General features: G+C 42.3%; 2 long non-coding RNA genes across 5 annotated transcripts in view; one reads left to right on the forward strand and one right to left on the reverse strand.

Annotated features, from left to right (window-relative positions):
• Positions 1-9,251, reverse strand: LOC143443765 (uncharacterized). Of its 2 annotated transcripts, XR_013113062.1 has the most exons (4): positions 9,125-9,251; positions 5,879-6,044; positions 4,731-4,941; positions 1-539 (listed from the first exon to the last, which is right to left on the reverse strand). It is a non-coding gene; the product is annotated as an uncharacterized LOC143443765 (long non-coding RNA). The 2 variants fall into 2 exon arrangements; XR_013113063.1 differs by lacking the exon at positions 1-539 and having other exon boundaries at positions 4,421-4,941.
• Positions 7,861-26,603, forward strand: part of LOC143443764 (uncharacterized) — a 26,255-nt gene continuing 7,512 nt past the window's right edge. The window contains exons 1-4 of one of the 3 annotated variants that reach the window (XR_013113059.1): positions 7,861-8,449; positions 9,139-9,272; positions 10,946-11,220; positions 11,419-12,756. This is a non-coding gene — a long non-coding RNA (uncharacterized LOC143443764). Of the gene's footprint in view, positions 8,450-9,138; positions 9,273-10,945; positions 11,221-11,418; positions 13,953-26,603 lie in introns of those variants that run through there. The other 2 variants (XR_013113061.1, XR_013113060.1) reach the window with 2 other exon arrangements.

Genomic DNA, 26,603 nt, shown 5'->3' on the forward strand with positions numbered 1-26,603 from the left:
GGTGCCACCCACAGTGGACATACCTTTCTACCTCAAGATAATCTCCAATTCTCAGGGGATTCCAGCTTCTGCCAATACTAATCATCACAGGTAGTATCTTTGTGGTTTTTTTACATGTGATTGGTAAACTGGCTGGGTGGGGTCAAGCATGTAGGAACCATGCAGAACTATGCAGTCACTTTGTTAGGAGAGACCTGGTGGTGTAGGTTTGCTGCTCTGTTGTGACCACCTGAAGATTCTTACATTTGAACAAGAATTCCACAGCTTTCTTCACAAGGACTCACTAATTACACATTTGGCCTGGTTGGCTGCATGTAGAAACCAATGCTGACATCAGTTTTTCCTCATAAATTTTCTACCATTGCTGTTTTCTCTTCTGGTATCCAGCACTGCTGTTGAACAGTCTGACATGGCTATGATTTCCTTTCAATTGGCCTTCGTTTAATTCTGTCTCCTCAAAAGCTTCCACTTCTCAGAATAGTCTTGAACGCATTGGCACAGGAGACAACTTCCTGAACAGAACACCAGTAGCTCGGGTACTAAGATAAACAATAAATAAATGGAATCTCATGAAACTAAAAAGCTTCTGTAAGGCAAAGAACACCACAAAAGATCCAGACAGCAGCCTACAGAATGGAAGAAAGATCTTCATCAACTTCTCATCTGACTGAGGGCTGATATCCAAAATATATCAAGAACTCAAGAAACTAGACACCAACAAACTAAATAACTTAATGAAATGGAGCATAGACTCAAACAGAATTCTCACTAAAGCAATCTCAAATGGCCTAGAAGCACTTAAAGAAAAGTTCAACATTTTTGGCCATCAGGGAAATGCAAATTGAAATGACTCTGTGATTCCATCTTAAACCTGTCACAATGGCTAAGATCAAAAACCCAAGTGACAGTTCATGCTGGCAAGGATGTGGACAGGGGAACGCTCCCCCATGGCTGGTAGAAGTGTAAACTTGTACAGCCAGTTTGGAAATCAATATGGCAGTTCCTCAGAAAATTGGATATTTTTCTACTTCAAGACTCAGCTATACTACTCCTGGGCATATTCCCAAGGACAATTTATCCTATGACAAGGATATTTGCTCAGTTATGTTCATAGGATATTTATCCATAACAGCCAGAAACTGGAGACAACCTAGATATTCCTCAAGAAAAGAATGCATAAAGAAAATGTACACTTATACAATGGAGTATCACTCAGAAGTTATAAACGACAACATCATGTAATTTGCAGACATACGGATGGAACTAGAAAAGAATTATCCTGAATTAGGTAACCTAGACCCAGAAAGACAAACAGAAAGACAAAACTCACTTACAAGTGGGAATTAGCTGTAAAGTAAAAGACAATCATGTTGCAGTCTACAAACCCAGATGAGCTAAAAAAAAAAAAAAAAAAAAAAAACAAACATACAGAGGGCTTAAGGGGGGAGGGGCACAAGGATCTCAAGGATCTCAAAGGGAAACTAGAATAGATTTTACAGGTTCTCTGTGGGGGTTGGGAACAGGAGGGATCCCATGGGTGCTAGGAGAAAAGGAGAAAATGCTAGGAGAAATGACTGGAGTTGGAGAGCATTTTGGGGGCTAGCACAATGAAAACTCTGAGGAATCCATGAGAGTAACCCTAGTGAAGACTCCTGGTAACGGGGGACAGGGAACCTGTTCATCTGCAAGGCCTCGAGTGGAGGGATTGGGACATCAACGCAGCCACCAAACTTTCGACCTACAGCTTGTCCTGCCTGAAGAATGTGTTGGGACTGAAGCCTAGCAGAACCATCATCAGAAAGCCCAGAGAGACTTTAACCGGTAGGAACAGATGCAGAGTTCCGCAGTCAAACATGAGCCAGAGCTCAGGGACTCTTGTGGAAGAGGAGGAAGGTTGGAGGAACCAGAGGGATCGGGGACACTCAGAGAGCATGATCCACAACATCAGCTGACCAGCACTCGAGGGAACTTGCAGAGCTCAGGGAACCTGTGGAGGACTGACCTAGGTTCTCTGCATGTATGTTATGGCTGAGTTCTTGTGGGGATACTAATAGCAGGAGTGGGGCTGTCCTTGACTCTTTTACTTTCTTGTGGGACCACTGTCTTTCTGCTCAGTTGTCTCGCCCAACCTTGATATGATGGTATGTGCCCAGTCTTATTGCAGCTTGTTATGTTGTGTTCGGTTGATGTCCTTCAGAGGTGTGAGTTCATCACTCAAAGAGGTGGTGGGTGGGGGAGGGGAAAGAGGGGAAACTGTGATTGGGATGTAATATATGAGAAGAATAAAAACCAATAAACTCAGAAGTTCCCACTTCTCTACCTCTTCTGCCGAGAACTGAAAGGTTCCGATGCTGCCCTTAGATTCGGTCTTCCCTGGGTGAGACTTTTGTCACTGTGACACAGTACCTGATAACAACAGTCTGAGGAAGAAAAGACCGATTGTAGCTCATGGCTCTGTGGTGTTGGTCCACGATCTCTTTGCTCCACTGTGCATAGGCTCGAGCGGAGCTGGAACAAAAGGAGCTCACTTCGTGGCAGACAGGAAGCGGGAGTGACAGGAAAAGGCTGGATAAGGCACATCTTTCCCAGACTCACCCTGGTAACCTATTTCATTCAGCCAGGCCCGATACAGAGAAAAGTATCTCCACCCGCCAAGGCCTCGACCTTGGAGCACGTGGGGACACTTCATATCAAACAATGACACGTTTTTTGTTGATTGCCTTGTACATTTTTCGTCCTTGGATTCTTGAGACCACAGTACTGAAACATAGAACAATTGCATCCTATTGTTTTGATGATTTTCTTTTTTTTCCCATGATTTCTCGTGATGGATTCATGATTTTTTCTTTTCCATATAGAGAGCTCAAAGCCAGGTCATTCTTGCACCCTGAAATTATGTGAGTAGGTTTTTCTATGTAGAATTCTGGCTTTATCTACTTTTCCACTAGTGCCTATCAGTTGTTTTTCTCCTACTTTTGACATCTTTGCCTTGTATTTCAATGCTTCCATTATATTTGTAATTTCCTATATTGATTTTCTTAGTCATGATTACCCTCTTTGCTGGGCCTCCTTTGCCTTTTAATATGAGTATGCGCTTTTCATATATATATATAAATGCAAATTTTCCTTTTTTTTTTATGAGGTAAGGCCTCATCATCCTCAATGTTTCTACTCAATGTTTTGCTTCTGTTTCCTGAGATCAGGGAATTAGAGGAATGTCCCTCGTAGCTCCTGACTGTGTAAGTGATAGATATTTTAAAAAATTATCTAATATTTATTTATTATATGTATGCACGAGCATGAGTGTGGTATGTGAACATGGGTGTGTGTGGTTGTGTGAGCCGTATCCCTGGTCACAATGGACTGAAAAGCCCTGAAACTGTGAGCCAAACTAAGCATTTCCTATTTTCTTTTGTGCTGGGGACCAGCTCCAGTAGAGGATGGGGCCTGAGTAGGGTGAATGTAGCAGGATGTAGCAGGATGTAGCAGGATGTAGCAGGATGTAGCAGGATGTAGCAGGATGTAGCAGGATGTAGCAGGATGTAGCAGGATGTAGCAGGATGTAGCAGGATGTAGCAGGATGTAGCAGGATGTTCATTTCTCTTCCCCAGACCATCTCAGACACTGGTGCTTTTATTAAGAAGACAAAAGTAAGGCAAGTAAGGAACACCAAAAGCAATTGTTGATGATTTTATCCAGAGACAGTGTCTCTAAAGGGGGCTGAAAATTTGTCATGCAGTCTCATCAGTGTGTCAGGGAGTGGCTCTACCACTTTTGTCTAATATTCTGTCTCAGTGACACAAAGGTAATCAAGCAGCCTCCAAGTTCTGAGTCTTTCCTGGGCTTTGTAAGACTGCAGGACTGTCTTGTTGCTTCTCTTTCCCTGTGTGAGCAGTAAGGCCTGCTGGACTCACACTTTCCTGGCTGGCTACCCCAGCTCCATGCCTACTCACTGCTATACATTCCTATCCATTTCTAAGTCTCCCAAACTTAATGGTATGTGTTGTCAGCTTCCGCCCTTCATCCTACTCTCTCTCTTCCTGACTTATGTTTTTTTTTTAAATGTCCTTACTTCCATGTTGGAGGTTTTAGGAGGGAACCAAGATATATTTCTTTAAGTAGAATTCCTAAGTAACCTTTCAAAGTCTTTCTAGCACTCTAGGTACATGTCTGAATCTGGAGATGAAGTGGTATGGAGAGCATCCAAGAGAGAGAGAGACAAATAAAATAAAAGAGAGAATCAGAATGCTATATTTGACAAGGAGTGTCCTGGCTCTATAAATAGATCTTCGATATCAAGGACAGACCGGAGACTCTCTTCTCTGGAAGGTCATTCAGCTGTCTAGGTTTTGGAAAATAAATTTAAATGTCCATCTAGGGGAAATTCCACCTTCCTATATGAAAAGAAAGAAAATGTATAGAGAGGTGACAGACTTTATTGCTTTTTGGGTAGGCTTTCTTCCTGGAATACTATGTAAATTCATTTCAAAAATACTTCTGGAGGAGAATGACCTTGTTTAAAGAAAAATGTGGCAAAAGGAAAACGGGTTAAATGTGAGGATGTTGAGGATGATAGAATTGGGGTTATTATTTACTCAGGAAAGCAAGATATAATGTTCAGGGTACAATCTCCTCACTCCCCCCCCCCCATATTCTTATGTATTTAGAACATTTTATAATAAAATGTTAGAAAAAACCGAGGCTTGTGGTGATAAAGGAAGGAACAGTACCTCCAGAGGGATGCTGACCCTCCAAACAAGTCAGAGAAGATGAAACTCAGATCTTTGGGTCAGTGTTTCTGCATGGCTCTTAGCACTTCTGTTCTAATGACCTGGAGCTCACATTGTATCTGGAGTCCATGCTGCTTTGAACCTGATATGATGACCAGGGCCAAATTCTGCCTCTGGGATCTGGAGACTCCCAATCCAGGTGCTGAGCATTCTACAAGAAGAGGGAGATATTGATGGATACTGGTCATGGTTTAAGGATGAATTCCTGACAAACTGATCCAGAACAATATTTCTTACGTCATCTATTTCATTTTTATCCATATTTAACCTTGTAATTTCCATTGACCAGTTCTGAAGATGTTGGTTTAGGCTAATGGAAGCTGAAGGGTGTTGCCCAAATGGCCTGTTTAAAGTAGTATAATTCTGTCTTGATATCAGAATTATGGGTTCAATCAGGTCAGTTTGGTTTGTATCAGCTATCACCCATAGTAAGAAATACAACTCCGACCCTCATGTTATCTTTTGATGTTATTACATTTGTGACAAAATGAAAGTGAAAGCAAATTTATCCCATGTACACTTTCTGTTGCTTTTATAAAAGTAATTTACTTATGGCCCCAGAAGGTACTTGATAGAATTAACTTCGTGGCCATTTATGAGTTCATCTGGGTGTAAACATTTTTCTTTTTAAGAAAACACTCTAACAAAATCTTTAAAAAGTAGACAGCATTAGTGAAAGAATGCAGAGAGGTTGCTGCAGGAAATACTTTATAGAAATAGAACTATCAAGTATACATTTACCTCACATCCTCAGACACTCCCCTGTGGCAGCTGATGCTGACTAGGACACTGTCTAGAATATGGTGTGACTTACTGTGCAGTCAGTGTCATTAGCTGTAACCACAGGCTCTGAGAGATGCTGTAACTGATGTTTGCAATTGATGTGGAGCTGTTTGTTAGTGAATATTGGTTCAAGTGTGTTGCTGTCTGCAGTTCTACAGTGACAATTCTTTCATTGTTCTTCAGGGTTTTTTCATCAGACTTCATAAGCAGCACGAGTAAATTTTTAAAAAAAAAAAACAATTTGAAGCATGCCAAATGTTTTGAAGGCTCTGTCAGTGCTTTAAACATTAAAAAGAACTACTTACACTTCCACACATGGAGGTTCCGTAACTTTAGTGAAGTCCCTTCATTTTTCAGATGAAGAGATGGAGGTGTGGGCATGGGCTGTACAGGGTAAACACTAGAGCAGTTGCTAGACACTTGTTCTCCTGGTCACTGGGTTAACTTTCCCTTTTCATGACATCGCTTGACCTGTTCATGACATGAGTTCTGCTTGTTATTTAGCAAATCTTCTTAAACACCAAGTTACTAATAGCTTTGTTCATGTTTGTTAGGAAAGCAATCACTCTCAAAAATTATTGCCTATTAATAAGACAAACAGCCTGATTCAAGTGAGCGAAATATTTAAACAAGCACTTCCCAAAGTAAAATATAGCAATAACTGTAATCTCCTGGCTATTATCATCATTAGTCAGGAAAATGTAACCATAATCCATAATGGCATATAACTGATTACACACTCACTGAAACAGCTTTTGTAGGAAAAATTATATGAATACCAAGTTTTGAAGAAGATGGAGCCTAATCAGAACTCTTTTGTTTTTTTATTGGAGACAGTCAAAGTAGCCGATACTACTGGGACAGAGCTCACTATGGAACCCAGGTTAACCTCCATACTGATCATTCTCCCTCCTGAGCTTCCAGAGTACGGAGACTACAGGTGAGTGTCACCCACACACACTGTAAGGAGAGCTCTTTACCCTTGTGCTGGGAAGGGGAATGCTGGCAACAGCATGGGAAACTTCTAGGTTTTATAAAGCTAGATGTACATTTGGGTGCAACCCACTGAACGTGACAACTAATGCCCACATAAACGCTTGTGCACACATGACCCATCATGTGGAGATTTGTATCCTGCAAAAACTCGAGTTATTTTTCTTTTTTTTGAGTCAGGGTTTATGTAACTTGAGATGGTCTCAACTTGTGATGTAGTTGAGGATAGCTTTGAACTTCAGATCCTCTTGCCTCCAGTCAGAGAGTGCTGGATTGCACACATGTTTGGTTTACAAGCTAAAAAGAGCTACAGTATTCATTTGTAGTGACCAACTTGATGGCATAGCCATATAAAACCATGTCCAAAACTAAGCATCTCATACATGAAGCCTTACTGGGAAGTAGGGTCTTGTCAGACATACAAAGTTAAAATGTACCAAGACAACATTCTCCTGTATTGAGGATGCATGCTAAGTTGATTGATAAGTTAATAAGAGAAAGAACAACAGACACCCTGAGGAATCCACATGAAGACAGTCACAGGAACCTGAACGCCATTGCCACAAGTCAAGAAACCCAGAGCCATCAGAAGTTGGAGAAGACAAGGAAACTTTAACCCTTGCTAGGCAGTGTGATCCTGCCCAGTCCTTGGCCACAGACTTGTAGCCTCCAGAAAATCCATGTCTAGGTTTTAAGTCCAGGCAGTATGTTCTGATTTGTTACTTCAGTCCAAGAAAATTCACATACTATATGAGTTTGTTTTTATGAAGAAAATGCTGGTTCATCTGTAGTGACAGAAAGTATCATGCCAGCTATTGCTTGCCTGATTCTAGAGACTAAGGGAAGGGTGAACTGCCACAGGGCCAAGGAAGGTTGCAGGGTGGTGAGCGAGTACTCTGCATTTAAGGTGTGGTACCATTTCACAGGTCAAAGTTCGAATGGGTGCATTTGCTTGTAAGTGATATCTTATTAAATGTATCAGTTAGATGGTTATTTCTAAATATAGATGGTCTCCGAGACTTCAGATATGCAAATACCCACTGCTTGCTTAGGACTTCACTTCTGTTAAACCTTTGACAAAATATGTGTGATATTTTCTTCCCTCTCTGGGAACAGACTGGAGATGCAGAGCTCTTGTCTGGCTTTGTGTTCTGTAGGATATGAAGCAAACGGCAGGAAGAACGTGGTTGTGTTAGATAATATGTTTTTCTGTTACTTTCCAAAGTTCAAAGTCAAGGTTGGAACATTAAAAAAAAAAAAAAAAAAAAAAAAAAAAAAAAAAAAAAAAAAAAAGCTACGGAGCTGTTTATACCGGTCCCATCTGTTTTCCCCAAATAGATCAACATTGCTTAGAGCGGTTGTTGTACTCTCTGCCCCCTTTTTCTCATTCCTCCTCTGTCCCCGTCCCTGCACTTGCAAGTGTGCTTGCTTGTGTGTGTATGTGTGTATGTGTGTGTGTGTGTGTGTTTGTGTACGTGCTTGCGTGTGTTTGTGTGTGTGTGTGTGTTGGGGGAAGGGCCAGCCGCATCTCCCTGAGGGAGAGCATTGCACCATTAGAGGAAGCAGCTCTCCCTAGCCTTGGATACTTTTAAATCCTTCAAGAAAAGCTTCTTCTCTGTCAGCCCTTCACCTGAAACTGCATTTGCTCAGACATAGCTAGAGATGTGATTTTACCTCTGTAATGGGAATTTTCACCAAGTTTCTTGGTTCTGAAGTGTGAAATCCTTGGACCTCATCCTGAGGAGTCGGGTTAAGGTTGGGAGAATTCAATCAGCATGTGCTAGAGGTCTCTGCCCAGGAGCTGAGTCATGCTTCCCTCAGTCCCGCATGGAGGTGGCTGAGCCCTCATAATCCAGGACTGGAGTCTCTCTTCAGGCAGGAAGGTGTCTTATTTTATTTTTCTCCATTAGTCATTTAATATTAACCCTTTCCCCAATAGTCCTCTCTCCTTCTGGGCCTTTTCTGGGTCTGTTTTAAAGTTGCGTTGTTTTGTCATGGATTTCTCTTTGTTGTTTAGTCTATGGTGTTATTTAATCTGTGCATTTATTCAAGGCTTCTGGGGGTGATTCTAGATTGTGACCATAGACTTTGACAAAATGGCTATCCAATAATTAGATCAATATTTAAGTTTAAAAATGTTTTCTTTATTTTTATTTTCTGTGTATTGTGTTTTACCTGCATAGCTTATGTGTCTGTGGATGTGTGTGTAGTGCCTGCAGAGGACCCAGGGGGCTTTAGATCCCCTACGATCAGAGTTTCAGCAGCTATGAGCTGCCATGCGAGTGCTGGAAATCAAACCCAGGTCCTCTGGAAGAGTAGCCAGTGCTTTTAACTACTAAAGGTCCCAATATTTATGTTTTTTTAATGAACACTTTTATTTTGATTCCTCAAAGCCTTTTTTATGTCTTAGTCTCTCTCAATAGTCTCAAAGCCCCTCTGTTTCTGCTGGACTGTAGTTTTTTAATCTGACTGTCTTCTGGGCCTCTGCAGTGTGAGATGCAGTTGAGACAATCCCCATACCTTCCTCTTTTAGTTGCAACACACACTTACTTACTTACTTTTGCATGCTCAGGGCTTCTATATCTTCAGAAGTCAGGCCAGGCCATTTTCTGAGATTTCTCAATTAGTTCGAACCCAACCTCTTCTCTCGGAAACATTCTGTTTATATCTCAGATACAGATTAAAGACACCGACTACCATGTCCAGGTATGGAGTTACAAGGGAACACAGCTCTTTGGTGTGGGTTGTTTTAATGGTTATCAGGCTTTCTGGAAAATATATGAAAATATTTATTGTTATACATGGTAATTAAATATGTAGAACCATACACATTCTATTAAGTATACATTGGTCTCCTCTCCTTGTCTAGTATTACTTTCATGGACTCAGTTATCTACTGTGAACTGTGCTAAAAAATTTACATGGGAAATTCAACAGTAAATAATTCGTGTTTTAAATGACTTTTATTGCTGCATATGACTATGATCGCTCTGCCTTATTATTGTTAATTTTGTACTGTTTCTATTTATAAATTAAGCCTTACACTAGGTATGTATGTATAGAGAAAGCATAGCATAGAACTATCTTCAGTTTAGGTGTGGACCAGGGACAGGAGAAGAGAAAAATGACTACTGTCTAAAAAAAAAAAAAAAAACAACCTCTCTCTCTCTCTCTCTCTCTCTCTCTCTCTCTCTCTCTGTATGTTCGTGCACATATGCTCATATGCTCTCATACAACATCACTTATGTTCCTCCATTGTATGTTGAGCCTATGAATCCCTTCTTTGGGAAGACCATTCTGGTCCACACAGCCCTCATGGAGATGTTCTAGTAAGGGCATAGATGATGACCCAAACCTTCCTCTGGCCAAGGCAGAGGGGGCCTTCTGATTCACTCATGGTCTAGACCAGTGTGTTTCAATCTTCCAAATGTCTTGACCCTTTAGTACAGTTCCTCATGTTATGGTGACTCCAAACCATGAAATTATTTTCATTGCTACTTCACAACTTTAATTTTGCTACTTATGGATCAGAATCTAGATATTTTTAGAGATAGAGGCTTGCTAAAGGAATCATGACCCACAGATTAAGAACTGTAGGTCTGTCTAGACCATCATCTCCTTAGATAGGCGATAGGGTTTTACAAGCAACTCCTTTACAAGCAAAATTAGTGTGCGCCCCATTAGATGTCATCTTGCTCATATCTTCCAGGAGCTTTTAGCTGCAGCTCTAGAGGGTTCAACAATACTGTCTTGTCTTGTGTTCAGATTAGTAGCTCAAGGTCATCCAAGGATGACTGTCTCACTCTTTTCAAAAGACCGTCTCCTTTCCTAAACCATGTTCTAGTTTTTACTTCTCAATGCAAATCAAAGCAGTTCTTTCAGAAGGGAATGCCCTGGGACCAGATTCCAGGTCTGTAGCTCAGGCTAGTTTTCAACTATAAGTGCAGCAGCACCACAAATAAACAAAGAGGGGGAAAAAAGTCTCAGAAGTGTCAATTAACTCCCTATAGCAGGGAGGAGAGAGCTTGATTTAAATCCAGGTAAGAATCAGGTTTGTATTCATCCTGAACACAGGCTGACAGAAGTTCTCAATGAAGGCCTATAATTGCTAAGTGATCACTGAATTTTTGCATAAACCAATGTTCTGTCTACAAAAACTGACCCATGAGCTTTGTACAAGAGGCAGACTCAATCCTTAAGTACACAAGAAAAGCAGAATTTAAGTCATGGTGAGACTTTTACCTTTTTAACTAAAAGGAAACGCTTGCCTGCTTCCTAACTGGGCATCAGTGTAGAAAGCAGACTTCTGCACCAAGCTCTTCTGACCATGAGCCACCCTAAAAATGATGTCCTTCTCTTTTCACTCTTTCCTGGCTCAGGAACAGTCTGCTTTGCCTGGAGCCAACAGGTTCTGGGGAAATGAATCACATAAAGTCTGGAGAGCAAGGAGAAGCTGCAGGCTCATGGGAAGGTTGCCTAATACTAGTTAAAATAAGTCTTTGCTTTGAGGAAACCTTTGAAGTTCCTTGCGCATGAAATTTTGCTGTGAACCTCACGTAAACCCTGACCCACTTGCTCCCTGTAGCTCCGTAGAATCTGCTCTTGGTTCCTGATTTGTACCTCTTGGAGACCTGGCAAGTTTCTGCAATTATAGGTAAATAATTTTTCTCTCTCTTTTTTGACAATGGATGATAATTAAATTGTAGAACATATTAGTTGCTGTCAAGTTTGCTTTTTCTCCCCTTTAAATGTACTTACATAGAATTCCTTTGGACTGTGACCACAACAGAACTGATGTGGGCCAAACATCAGAGTCTATTCTGCTTTGAGACTAATACCATTAATTGTCTAGCAGCTGAGAGCAACCCAGCGGCTGACATCTGGAGATTTTCAAAGTCCAAGTCATGTTTCCATGGGTGGTACACAGTGTTCTGACAACCTCCATAGCCGATGTACATTGCTCTGGAGGTATTTTCCTTCCTAAATACAGCACCTTTGACGTCAACCTCTACAAGTCAACTTGTCTGGGTAGACGTTGGATAATTTTTGAATTTTTCTCCGTTGTCTCAACACTAGCAACAGTACTTTGTATTGGTTGGAAAGTGGGCTCAAACATTTCATGTGAGAAACACTTTCAGCGCTCTGAAAAAATTCTCAGTCCCCCAGTGAAGGAGGAATCACCAAGAGCAAGCTCTCCCTTTCCATCAGCCAACACCACCAGCAGCTACTCCCAGCCTGTCTGGCAACCCTGATCTGCATTTCCGGAAGAGCTGAACTGAATAGGAGGGAAGAGAATTAATTTTGAACCAGCCTAGTTACAGTTTGAAGACTGTTCTGTCTTGGATCAGAAGTATCACATAAAGGCATAGATAGAGATTTTATTCAACTAACGGTTCTACTGGGAGCCAGTGGAGACTTTCAGAGGTGGACCTGACAGAAGGGAAGGAGGTTGATGGAGATGCACCCTGGAAAATGTCCCTGTCCTTCTTTTCTCATCCCAACAGCCACGATGAAGCCACGATGGAAGTTGTTTGACTTCTCCATACACTTGACAGTGGTGTGTGTCTTCAACTATGGGCAGAAATCTCTGAACCAAAATAAATTCTTTCTACTTTTAAGTTCTTTATATCAGGTGGATTATCACAGCGACAGAAGGATGACTGCCTGCTCACCTTGCTCAAGCTGCTCGGAGATGCTTCAGTATGACATCTGAACCCCATCTTGTTGGAGATTGGTTCTAATGCTTGGAATTAATCCAGTACCCCATAGTAGGGGATCTGCGAGTCCAAACACTGAAGGTCCTTGTCCCCAGTTGGTTTTTGATTGATCAGTAAAGAGCCAATAACCAACAGCTGGGCAGCTAGATTTGTGTGGGCTGGGGACTGGGAGAGAGAAAGGAGGTAATCACTATAATTTGGATTCTGGATCAGATTCTGAGCTGCAGAAGAAAGATCATTAGAAACATAATAGGTGAGAAGGAATGCAGCCCCCAGAAGGGTTGTCCAGAAGAGTCGGGCAGCACTTGTGAACTGCCTAGAAGGAGCCAGGGCAACAAAGATAAAATATCGAATTAGAGGGCATTAAGCCAGGAGTATTGGAGGGAAATGTGTGGAAGCTACAGAGAGGATTAGAACTGCCCTGCCTTTGAGCTAGTTGAGGCATATTTAAAATTAAAATGTGTGTGTGTGTGTGTGTGTGTGTGTGTGTGTGTTTCATTGGCAAATCCAGATAGCTCTTGGGCGGGTTCGCTTGTGCAACCTGTTGGGAGCACAAATTGGTTTAGCAATTCGCCATTACACCATCCAAAGGAGAAATTGTTGCCCAGGGGGACAGGGCGAACTAGAGGAGCCGCACTGAATTTGGTTATAAAACTTAACCAGCTCATTTTCCCCACTTTCAAACCAGAACAACAAACAAAAATTCAATAATCAAATTTAAGGTGTGGGTGGAGAAGTCTAGGCCAGGCAGCCTCAGCCTGCTGTCAGAGACTTACATGTGTGGAACACCTGCACTGTGGGTCAGAGCATGGACTTTAATTAGTGCGTCGTGCTTAGGGTTCCTCAGTCAGAGGCAGCTAAGCTCTGACTCTCCTGGACTGCATCTAACCTCTGCCTTAGAACAAACTGGTGATGAGTGCTAATTCAGCCCTTATTTGTGTCATGACCTTGGCTGCTGCCTCGGCATTTGTTTGATCTGTGTTTTCTGTCCTGTAGGATGGTTCTGTCCCCCTTTCACTTTGCCAGGGGATGGAAGAAGGCCTTGCCACCTGTCTGGAGATTTGACCTTTAACCTTACATTTCAGCGGACAGCTTCTCAAGTGCGTTGCATTAAAGTACCAAGGCTGAGATAGCGTTGAAAAGAGGGGCGGGGGAAAGGGAAAGAGAAACATCTGCAGCAAGAAGTCACTGGACTCCCCTTTTGTTTATTCTCATGCCTGAGAGTATTTCAAAGTACAACCAAGTCGTTAATGTTTTCCGTTAAACAGAGCAGTGTAACGTCAGCCACAGAGGTCTTTGTCAGCCTGACTACCAGCTGACAGGGAATGAGTTTGAGCCACAGAACTCAAGGTCACTTTCACTGTTTTCTCATTTGTGTCCCGTTATAATCCACCGTGCTAATGTTCTCTCTGAAACTCGGAGCTTTAGACATATCATTACTTTCTCCCTCGGGACCAGGACAAATACTGCAGCCTACACCATGAAGAGCCCCGTGCTGGATTAGCATAGTCATTCATATTTTGTGAGCTGTGTTCCTGAAGTTCGGAGAGTGACATTCATTTATACCCTCAAAAGTAATTCTCAGAGTGCCAATGAATTAGTCACCAGGAGCTGCTGGCTGCTAAACAACCTCTTTTGGCACCTAGACCTGGGAACCACAGGAGTCTGTGTAAGTTGGGTTTTGTTCTGAACTTTAATAAGGTTTGAACTGCACCAAAACTGTGCTGTTTCTTGCTGTAACCCGACTGGAACATTTTGAGAGATCCAAGAGAGCCGGCTATGGTCTCAGCCTATCTTCAAGGTGTTTTGCATGATGGTCCTTGTTTAGCTGATAATTGTATTCAAGAAAACAGTTGCAGTAGGTAGCGTTTCTGTCATCCTGGTTTAGGGAGGCTGAGGCAGCTTGAGCTACGCAGTTAGATCTTTCTTGTCTCAAACAGCAGCAGCAGCAACAACAAAACAAGAAAATAGATTACCCCCCAAACAAAAATATCTATACCCAGCAAAACAATCGAAGAGCAAGCATGAGAGGATAAAGTCGGGCAGTTCACCCCGTCCTGCAGTTGGTACTTTCCATTGTGCAGTACCCCTCCCACTCCTCACAGGGAAGCCTTTCCCTCCCTCTTCCTCATCCTCACTTTGAATTATTGGTTGTTTTTACTAACCATATTTTTACTACCATGTGAGTTTGTTCTATCATTTATTTTAATGTGGTAAAACTCTTAGTTTGGCATGTTTTTCATTTCCAAATATGAGTGGAACTCTTCACAGAACTCTTGTTACAACTGATCTCTTTTCAAAAAAAAAAAAAAAAAAAAATCTTCCAAGGACAGCCAAGAAACAAAAGGAAGAAAGCTGTATTACCTGCTGCGTGTTGGGAGATCCTGGGAAATAATTTTCAAAGCAATATGGTCTGAGAATAAACAGGCCTCAGGATTTTATGTGGAGGAAACTATACATATTTATATGGAAAGGCATTTTGGATGTGGGCACATTTCTAAGCATGCTCACTTTCAAATGTGGACTACTCAGATCAAGGTCGTAATTCAAGGAGGAAAAAGAGCAAGAAGGAATACTTCTGAACATGCTTAATTCATGTCAGAAATACGGTGGGCATCAATAGTTCTCAGAGCAATTAGCTTCTTTCCCAAAAGAGATTTATCTACAACCAAAGGAAGTATCACTTTTGAAGATGCATTACTATAAGTTTGTCCCTAAGGGAGCCTACCTCAGCTGCTAACAATCTAGCATTCCGAAAGATGAGGCAGGAGGATTAGAACTATGAAGCCAGCCTAGACTGTATAGTGAGCCACACACACACACACACACACACACACACACACACACACACACACACACAGAGAGAGAGAGAGAGAGAGAGAGAGAGAGAGAGAGAGAGAGAGAGAGAATTTTTTTTCCTAGAGTCTTCAGGTTTGCAGGAAGAATTGTCAACACTAACATACTTTTTATAAAAGACAAAATCTCTGTGTGTAGTCCTAGAGTTGTTTTGTGGGGCAGCCTAACCTCAAAATCACAGATCCCCTGTCGTTATATCCCGAGGGTGAGGGTTAAAGGCATGCACCACAACCACACCTGGCTCACATCGATATTCTTAAGCAGGTTCTTACTGGTCATTTTAACTGAACAGAAAAAGGACAGGAAAAAATATATACAAAGAAATAATAAGCTGACAGCTGCAAGCCATACTTTAGGTAGAACACATAAATAGACATGAACTAAAGATATAAATAAAGCAAACTCTTGCCTTACCCGTTGCTGTGTACAGAGGGATTTAGGTGAAAGGGGAATAGCAGTGTGATAACACAAGAAGTCAACAGGGGCTAAAGGTCTTGGACGAGGAAGGAGAAGGACTTTAACAGGACCCAGCACCTAAGTTAGTTCCTGCTGACCTTGTTTTGCTCCTCATTGCCAATGAGTTCAAGGTAAACTGAATGAGTTGCGAACGGTCAGTGAGGGTTTTCCCCAAGACTTTGATAAGCAATCTAAAGATTGAAAGATTATATTCCATAATTAAGTATCTTCTGTAACCTTGAGGTGAGTACATGCAAGGTGAGTAGGTAAGCCCATCATGCTGTGGGAGCAGTTTCCAGCCTAGAAGGGGATGCGCTCCTCTAAAAATGGAGACTCCGTTGATTGTGATTGGCAGGAGGATTTTCTGCACAAGGGCTGTGTGCTCATATGGATAGAAGTGACAGTGAAACACACTGCTTTTTTTTTTCTTTTTCTTTCTTTCTTTCTTTTTTTTTTTTCCTGCTGAGATTCAGATGCTGTTGTGAATAGGGATAAGTGACTGGACTCTACCAAGGTAACAGAAAATTTGCATCTAAAAGGAAGGTCTTTTGTCTAGACTCATGAACTGTATCTATACTACAAAATAGGCAGTTGCAGACACAGTGTTATGTCACAGTCAAAGCCCTTGATAACATGTGGATTCAAAGCCTAGGAGTAGTTGTCCTTGCAAGGAGCCTATAGTTCACAAGGGCTTTCACATTTTCCTGAATTATCTTTCTTTGGTCTTAAGGCTGTTGTTTACTAAATACTCTCCCTGGTTAAGGAACCTCAAAAATCTATTAGACAATCAGATCATCTTGGGGCTATGGACGTCTAAGAACTTTAGTCATACTTCACCCTTCAAGGTCACACAGTCAGCCAGTGGCAAAAAGCAATCAAACAAACAAAACTACCACCACCACCACCACCACCACCACCAGCAACAACAAGAAGAACACAAAAAAAGAAAAAAAATTCTTCTATTGTGCTTTTTTTTTTTTTAAAGACTTATTTTTATTTTGAATGGTGTGTGAGCGTGTACTCCTGAGTGCAGGGACTCTAGATGAGAGAGGGATCTTGGATCCTCGGGGCGGGAGTTACAGACAGTTGTGCGCCATCTAATGTGGGTGGGGCAGGTGCGGCTTAGCTTCTGCCTCTCCCGCTCCTTGCTGGCTGCGTTCACCACAGAGGGACGTTTACTCTCTGGGTCAACAACCTCTGTTTCTTTGCTTTGTTTGCTTTTGAACTGTGACTAATCCACATGCTACAAAGAAGAAATGAGAAAGAACTCTTCTCTTACCTGAAATATTCTCTTCCTAGGACAAAAGAGTAAATTAGAGAAAGAGGAGTCCATGCCGTGGTACATTCATAAGGGAGGGGACATGGAGCTGCCCAAATGGTCACTCCTATTGGTTTCCTAGGGCTGAGGTAACAAACTTCAGGACCTGGGAGCATTCTTGGCTTCTATTACAATCTCCTTAATGCATGGCTTCAACCTGTCTCTGTGTATACTGTTCTCTCTCATTTATGGACACTTGTATTGTAGTTAGGACCCACTCAAATCCAAAATGGCCTTATCCCAAACCAAGAAAGACCCTATATCCCAATGAAGACACATACTGAGGTTCTGTGTGGGAGTGAAGTGTGTGGGAGGTTGTTATTGGTGTGCTATTCCCCTCTACTCTCCCTCCCACAATACCCCCTCCCACCACTGTGAACCTTTACTCTAAAAATATCTCCCCCCCAAAAGCACTTCAGATGGGAGTTCTACTCAGAGTCTCCACCAGAGTCCCTGATGGGCAGCTGACGGCATCACCATCGTTACCATGAAAAGGAACTCCATGGATATCAAGGAACATGGACCAGGAAGCCCCAGCTGTGAAAGGAAGTGGGTGGGGAGACCACACAGCAAGCTTGAACATTAAACCTGTAGAGCAAAGAGAATTTCCTTTAGCAGCAAGAGGGTAGATTATATTCCAGGATAAACAGGTGTAGCTATTATTTAATTTCTGTAAGCTATACTTAGGAAGCTATTGATGGTAAAGTATTTCTGCGAAAAACAAACCAAACCAAAACCCTGCTGTCTGGCTGGTGGTATCAGCCTGTCAGCTCAGTGGTAGAGACAGGGCTTAGCATGTATGAAGGCCTTGGCTCTACTTTTAGCGATGCCAATAATACAAATAATAATAACAGGAGTTTTGAAGAAGAAAAGTCCTGCATGCAAGTCTGAAGCAATATAAAGGGCTGAGGGTATTTTCCCGTTGTAAGCTCGGTGATGAAGCATTGCATGTGGTTTAGGGCCATTCAAAGCCTGTTCTCTAAGCCTGACACATAGGGATAAACCCCAGGAAGGAAACCAATGCAGTTTCTTTACCTGTAGCACTGGTCCTCAAACTTCTCTTAGTGCTACAATCCTTTAATACCGTTCTGTATGTCGGGGTGACCCCCAACCATAAAATTATTTCCATCGTTACTTCATAACTGTAGTTGTGCCATTGTTATGGGTCATAATGCAAATATCTGATATGCAACCTATCTGATAATATGACTCCTGTGAGAAGCTTGTTGGAGCCCTGAAGGTTGAGAACTTTGACCTATGTTGTCAGAATGAATGGCTCTCCCAGCACGGACACCTGAGAGCCAGGAAGTCCTGGGTGAAGTGTTGGTGGCCAGAGTTTTTATTGGGGCTCTATGACACAGACATGAGTGACATGACAGACCTCAATCTCCAGTCCCTAGCAACTCTTTGGTGACTCAAAGCCTCCAACCTCAGCATTAGTTCTGTTCGCCAGGGCTCAGTATATCACCCCCAAAGGCAGTGTCTCTGGACACACATAGAGGGCAGAAGTCAGGCTTCTTTTAGAGCAAGGCTTAATTTTTCTACTGCACATCTCTGAGAAGCTGGATGCATTCATTGATACAGTATGCCTATACAGGTTATTTGCAATTATAACAACTCATGGGACTGGAGACACAAAAAGTGGCACAGGTCTTGGAAGTACTTGCTGCTCTTGCAGAGGACCCAAGTTCAGTTCCCAGTAGCCACACTGGGTAGCTTACAACTGCCTGTCACTCTAATTCTAGGATGTCTGTGGGCACCACACACATACACATAAATAAAATAAGACAAATATTTTAAAAACCCTCAGTAATTTTGATTGGGAGTATAGCTTAGTAGACCTGAAAATAAAATAAATCCCACTAATTTGGGCTGAAGCATAATGTAGAGTTCCTTCTAGTATGGTTGTGGCCCTGGAGTTAATTCCCGGTATTCCATGAATTGGTCATGGTGACACTCACCTGTGTACTATTAGTACTTGGGAGGCAGAAGCTAAAATTTCATATGTTCTGTGTCATCTTCAACTACATAGGGAATCTGAGGCCAGCCTGAGATGTGTGAGAATTTTAAATCAAAATTAAAATCAGAAGTAGAGAGACTGCTGGGTGATTGAGATCACTGGCTGCTCTATCATGAAGAGCAGAATTCAGATCCCAGCACCTATACTGGACATCTCACATGCTTGTAACTCCAGGGTCAAGGGGACTGTAAGTCTATCTCCAAGACCCTCTTCTGGCCTTGCATCTAGTCTCCCTCTCCCTCTCCCTCTCCCTCTCCCTCTCCCTCTCCCTCTCCCTCTCCCTCTCCCTCTCCCTCTCCCTCTCCCTCTCCCTCTCCCTCTCCCTCTCCCTCTCCCTCTCCCTCTCCCTCTCCCTCTCCCCCCTCCCCCTCCCCCTCCCCCTCCCCCTCCCCCTCCCCCTCCCCCTCCCCCTCCCCCTCCCCCTCCCCCTCCCCCTCCCCCCCATATATATATATACACACACACACAAATAAAATAGCACAAAAGAGGGTCCTAACAGCAGCACTCTATGCATCTCAGCAATTCTGAAAGCTCTGGTGGTTAGTGCAGAACATAAAGCAACATGAACGGAGCTTATGAGTTTGAAACTTAGACTCCAATGTCAGGTTACTCCCTGCTATGTGCTGTGACTTCCAGCAAATTCTCGTCTAATTTTATGCTTAGTTTTCTCTTCTATCAGCTGGGTTAAGTTAGCAAACTCTGAATCAATAATACATGAAAAATACTTAAAATAGTACCTACTGTTTATTTACTCCTCAACCTACTTTTAAGTATTATCAACTACTAAAAAGAGTTAATAAATCACAATGTAAAATTTATCCAAAATCTTTGGCCTTTCTTCTTTTTACTTAATTGATGACCAATTGAAATATTTCCAGAACTTTCCTATCTCAAAAGCTTAAATTAAAGAATAAAAGTTGAAGAACCACATAGACTCTTCCTTTTCCCTATTTCAGATTTTCATTCACTTATTTATTTTTAAGTGAATGGGAGTTTTGAAGCCACTTAGATATTAAATGAATGGGTGAAACTTAAACCCCAGAATAGCTGATATTTTTCTGTTTGTACATGCATTAAACACATGACTACTTGCAAGCAACCTGGGTTAGAGATGCCAAAAAGTCCCATTGATCTGTTTAAAGTCATAATAACAAATGTTTGTCCCCACACAGTCCTGTTCGGCTTCACAAGTCTTTCAGCACATTAGAGTTCAATCTTATCCAGGAAACAATGCTTTCCAAATGTTGAGGAAACAACAACAACAACAACAACAACAACAACAAAGCAAAACAAAACACCTCGTGGAACTTTCTACTCACCTTAGAAGCAAAGGCCTAGTTTTCCTCTTGTGAAATAGTGAAAAAGAAGAAAAAGGAAAGACTCTCTTTAGCTGATATGCTAAGAATCTCCAAATGCTATAGTAAATATGTACAATTATACCAAATTCAGTGAAAATTTGAGCTTCCTGTGCACCAGTACTAGGCTGGTTGATTTAAGGATCTGAATGTGCAGAGCATGAAAAAGACCAGAATAGTGGGATGCTGAGGGCCATTGGCTCCATCAGATGAAGCAGCGATTCTGCTAGATTCAAGCCACTTCTGTAGGAGCACATGAACCGTTAGTGATCTGAGGCACGGCCACAGAGGGAATGCCTACTCTATGGAATGTCAACGTGTGGTGCCCTGTGCACGACGACGATGTTTGGAAGCAAGGCATAATTTACTTGCTCCGGGCTGAGACCAGCCAGGGTCCCCAGCCAGGGGAGGTGACCCTGTTACCTAGGGGTTTCAGCTCACTCTAGTGAGAGGAAGGAGTGTGTGTGCCCTTTGCAAAGAGACGGGGTTGCCCTAAAACACTGGTTTCTGATGTAAAATAGCTCTTCTTTTTCAATTTCAGGTCAAGACCTAATTGATTAAGCTAACCACAGCAGGCATTTATAGAAATCTTTCTTAACTTTCAAGAGATTTTTAGAGTTATTACCATGATGTGCTCAGAATAACCTCATAGGGGTCATGAACCCCATGAGGAGGGTGTCCTTGGGCTTGTAGCAGTAAGGACTGTGATTCCATGGCTGAACGTGGAGCAGAATTTCAGAGTCCTGACTCATGTCTTAGGACTCCTCATATTGTTGAAGTTATCTCACAATACTCAGCTGCCTCCCCTACCCCCATTTTAACAGGCAAGACTTTTCAAATTGCAAGGCATGCTGGCAAGATTTCCATTTTAAGAGGCTTAAATTTTTAATTTTCTTTCCCATCTCATCAGAACATTTAAAACAGTTTTATACAGCTTTTTATTATGCCGCATTCTGAATATTTCCTGCCTCTTGAATCTGCCCCGCCCCCACCCCCACCCCACCCACCCTCAACCCCCACATTGCCTGGACAGGGCTTGATTTTCTAGAACTCAATAAATAGTGAATCCTGTAGGTAGAGAACACTCTACCAAGCAGAAATGGGTCAAAGCCCCTCTGCCTCATGAGAACCCCAAACCTATGGTTTTGGATCTGTGGTGACAGTAGCTCAGGGTGCACACAGTTTATCTAGCCTATCCGAGACATTAGGGATGTTGTTTAATTTGTCCCTAAGGCATCAAATGGCAGTGTCCTCCCCTAGCCTTAGCCTGCTGAATTGAATCAGAGTGCACGTCTTTCATTCCAGTCCTGACACTAGAGGCATCTGTTGTGTTTCCATTCCAGTGACATCCTCATTAGATTTCAGGAAAAGCTGCTAGCGGCTCCATTAAAATGTCCTGAATTATTTTGGCTTCACCCTTAAGCAACTGCTTGATTGGCTTCTTTCCCTTGAGACCAGCATTTTCCTGTGGTGGAAGAGAGGAATTACCGCTTCCTGAACACAAGACACCTGGGGACTTCTGGAAAGGACCCTCCGTTTGCTGACTTTCCTGGAGGAAAATCATTTTCAGCACCGTGGCGGGCCCAGTTCTTGCATTGTAAATATTTTCTGAATTTATGTCTGCTTATTTCAAGTCTATCATTTAAAGGGGTGAATAGAAATAAGCAATAGCGGAGGATGTTTACAACAAGGAGGAATGAGATGTAGGTTAATAGGTTACTACTCACAAGATCAGGCAAACATAGCCCATCAGTTCCTGGGGAAAGAGAGAGCATGAGTAAGTCAACAGCTACTAACTTTCTCATCAAACTCTTTGTTCTCCTCGTTTGTAAACCATCACTGCGTTGATCTTTATGTGTGCAAGGAATGTGCACACGAAACATTTAATGGTCTTTATTTATGTCTTCCTCATTTGTGCATATTTCTATTCACGCGTATGTGTGCATGCCACATGTGTGAAGACGCACATGGAGGCCAGAAGAAGGCTTTGGATCCTGGGAGCTGAATTTATAGCAGCCCAGCCCCCATGCTCTGCAAGAGCAGCTCCTTCCTCCTCTCAGTCCCTGAGCCATCTCTCCAGCACCTTAAACTCTTCAAGTCTCTAGCAGAGCAGTGTGTCCACGTGGAAATAAAGTGCACAACTTGTTTGAATTCCGACTACCTGGCTTTTTAATTTTTCTGCATTTATTGTCAGCTGGCTAAATACTATTGTTCCTTCCCTGGTAGCTATTGCTAGAACCTATTTGTTCTTAGATCTTCCCCTTTCCCTCTTTAATCAGCATACACTTAATTGGTCAATGTTGTTTTCCTTTTTTCTTTTAAATTAATTTTTATTGGATATTTTATTTACATTTCAGATGTTATCCCCTTTCCTCATTTTCCCCCACCCAGAAACCCCCTAATTTTTCCTCCTCCTGCTTCTATGAGGATGTGCTCCCACCCACCCACCTACTCCTACCTCCCCACCCTCAAATTCCCTCACAGTCGGTGTTCAGCCTTCATGGGACCAAGGATCTCCTCTTCCACCTATGCTCGACAAGGCAATCCTACCTTATATATACAGCTGGAGCCATGGGTCCCTCCCTATGTGCTCCCAGGCTGGTGGTTTAGACCCTGGAAGCTCTGGTTGTTGGTATTGTTGCTTTCCTCATGGGGCCCCAAACACTTTCAGCTCCTTCCTTTTTCTCTTCTTGAGTTCCTTTATGTCAGGTTATATTCCACCTGCTGCTGGGTTTGTACTGATAAGCACAAACCATCAAGCTTAGCATGGGGCTCGCATCCTTAATCACAGCACTTGGAAGGCACATCTCTGTACACTCGAGTCTAGTCTGGTATTCATAGTCAGTTTTAAGCCAGTCTTGGCTACATAGAGGGATCCTATCTCAAAAATCCAAAACAAAACAAAACAAATAATAAAAGAGGGAAAAAAAAGTCAAACAAAATCCCATAAGAAAAAACAATTTCTACAACTATTCCAAGAAGTTATACTTTTAAGAAAACAAACAAAAATATATGTAAGGGCATATATGTATACACATATACGCTTTTGTGTTTCTATAATATAAGCATTTGAAGTTGTGATAAATGATGATTTGAAGAAATTAAAGGAACACTCAATTGAACACAGAATAGTTTTGGGAATGGCTTCCTAACTCAGAGCATTTTGAGGCAAGGTAGACTGAAAAGACTCAGTGTGCCAGGCCTAATGTCCAAACCTGCCATTATCTCAGCACTTGGGAGTTGAAGCTGGATGATAGTGAAAAAGTTAAAATTTTTTAAACCTTCCACAGATGGAGTCAAGAGTGCAGATCAGCTTGTTCTGTGCTCTGGGTCCTAGGAAACTAGCTATCCACAAGACAAAATAAATAAGATAAGAGTTCAGAGCTGGGAGTTCAAGACAGCGTGACCAAGTGCTATGGGTACCAGGAACTAAAAACTGACCATAAGATAGATTGAATAGGGTTTGAGCTGAGAGTTCAAGTTAGCGTGCCTGTGCACCCTGGATACCAGGAACTTGGCTGGCCACAAGACGTATAGGCTCTTAGAGAATATACTGTTCCTTGTGCCCTGTCACAAACTGAATAATGGGCTGGGATTTTCCACAGGTACTCTCCAATAGCCCTCCTTTACTCCCCCTGGGTTGTGGTCCACCCCCCGCCCCCCGAGTTGTGGTTTTGGGCTTTAAATTCTATCTGTCTCCAAAGCCCCGGGGTCAGACCCCTTTTCCCCTGCGTGGGCTACAGGTCTTGACCTCAGTATATTGGTTATATGCCTCTTGCTGATTACATCAAGTTTGGTGTCTTACAGTTAATGGGTGGCTGCGAATTCCCGAGGCTTGGGTGAGGTCCTCCATTCATGGGGGCCTTACAAAAGTAATGAGTTTAAGGCCAGCCTGGGATACATAGTGAGTTCTAGGGTAACCTTGAGCAACTCCCTATTTCAAAAATATAACAAAACAGTACATAACGATAATAACATAGGAAATAGAAGAAAGCAGGGAAGGAAGGAGCAAGCATGGGTTTGAAAGGGTCAGTGTAGCCATTGAAAGGATAACTGACCTGAGGAATCCAGAGAAAGAGTATATTAGGTAGTTCTCATAGAAATGGAGCACTGGGGAGGAGAGCAGCAAGAGAGCCAAGTTCTCTCTCAACGGGGGAAGGGAAGGACTTGATTGATTTGTCAGGAATCAGAGGAAAGATCGATACACAAAAAGCGACTCTCCACTCTGATGTGTGTCCTGCTCAGTGATTTGCTTCAGATGACCTTTCTCCTGGGAGCATGTCCTTGTCTTACCCTCAGTCAGAAATAAGCTGAGCTGTTTTCCATTCTGTCACAGGCCCTTGGCTAGAGAAGCTAGAAGTCCCACAACTTTCTCAAGTAGAATAAACACCCAGAGGGATTTGTTAGCTCTAGTTCTTCTACAAAGCAATTTGGAAGGGACTAAAACCACATTCTTTTTAGCAGTGACAATTTATAGGTTTATAGTACATGTGATGAGCATGAAACGGATTCCATTATAAAGTTGAGACCTGGAAATTGTTCCTTTTCCAGGTCTGGGGTATTTTTATCTGTTTGATTTTCCTGTATTGGTTTACCCAGGAAACCTAAGTAAGAAAAATCTTCCCTGGTTTTAGGAATCTTAGGTCTTTTTCTGTTTGCCTTTCCAGGTATGAGAGGTGCCTTTGCACAATAGGTCTCTCAGATACATTCCACAGGAGACTCTGACCCTTTACAAAATGCCTTTAACGGGCTTCAGTAGTTCGTAGCCACAATAATCAGTCTACCACTGCCATGTTGTGTATGATCAGGTGTTTTCAGGTACAGTCTCACAAGAAGGAGTGGCATCACACTCTATCAAAGTCACCTGGTGAGAGAAATGGACTCTGAGCACAGGAGGGGCTTGTTTCAATGCCAAAGCTCTTGACCATGATCTCGGGTTCTTCGAGAACAACCTGAAGTTCTCTGTGATAGGCACACTCTGCGGTGTGACCTGCGATTGACCTTTGCTTTGGCAATGAGTATTCATTTAGAAATATTTTTATTACATATATGTATTTATGGAGGGGTGTGTACCATGTTTCACATGTGGAAGTCAGAGCACAACTTGTGGAGGTCAGTTATTTCCTTCCACTTTGTGGGTCCCAGGGATTGAATTCAGCTCACCATGCCTGGTGTCAAGTGCTTTTACCTTCTGCTCTATCTTGCTGGCCCCTAGGAGGCCACTTTTAACACCCAGGGGGAAACTTATTTAGTCACTTCCAGGTCCACAATTTTATAGGCTATTTCATTTCTTCTTGAACTTTTTTTGATGGAGTCTTTGGTTTTTTTTTATTGGATATTTTATTTACATTTCAGATGTTATCCCTTTTCCCCATTATCCCCACCCCACCCAGAAACCCCTATCCCATCCCCCTCCTCTTGCTTCTGTGAAGATGTGCCCTAACCTACCCACCCACTCCCACTTCCCCACCCTTGAATTCCCCCACACTGGGGCATCCAGCCTTCATGGGACCCTTTGGCCTTTTTATCTTTTCAGTTTTCCGTCAATTTCTTTAAAAGAAGAAATCATTTTCTTCAAATTTCCAAACACACACACACACACACACACACACACACACACACACACACACACCTTTTGTCTCTAAGCCTAAAAGGATGATTGAGTCACTGCAGTTGATAAAGTAATAGCCATGCTATGATTTAATTAAGTTAAAAGGTGTGTGCTAGATATGGATCTGCCATGGAATGATTATTTCTAATGTCTAATGTGGATGCTGTCATAAAGGAGCCATTAATGGCTTCTTCAAGTTGAAGCCCAGTGGCTAGTATAAAACCTGTATACAATCTGCATTCATTGGTGTTCAATCCTGAGAAAGGCGGTGGTAAGGATTCACTCACTTGACAGGCAAGTGCTGAAGGTTCTTTGCATGCCTGGGACTGAGGCTCAAGGATGCTGAAATTTAGAGAATCCAGAATCAGGAAATGTGGTTCATATCTCACTCTGTTCAATACTAACTGTGAAACTAGATCAACCACTTTATCTCTCTAAGTCTTATATGACTCATTCAATAATTACGCTAGTCAGAGGGCCAAGTTCATGGGACTGCAAGGTGTATTGGATGAGAGTGAATAGACTTCACTTAGAAAGATGCTTTGTACATCCTGAATAATCAGGGAGTACCACCCGTTATCATTATGGAAGAGAATATAACTACAGATCAATGACATTTATTTCAGTAAGCATCCAGTAAGTACACAACTCATCATGAACAAACACATCTATCTAAATCTCTCTCTCCTTCTCTACTTATCTAT

The sequence above is a fragment of the Arvicanthis niloticus genome, chromosome 10 (assembly GCF_011762505.2).
Source record: "Arvicanthis niloticus isolate mArvNil1 chromosome 10, mArvNil1.pat.X, whole genome shotgun sequence".
Taxonomy (NCBI): domain Eukaryota; kingdom Metazoa; phylum Chordata; class Mammalia; order Rodentia; family Muridae; genus Arvicanthis; species Arvicanthis niloticus.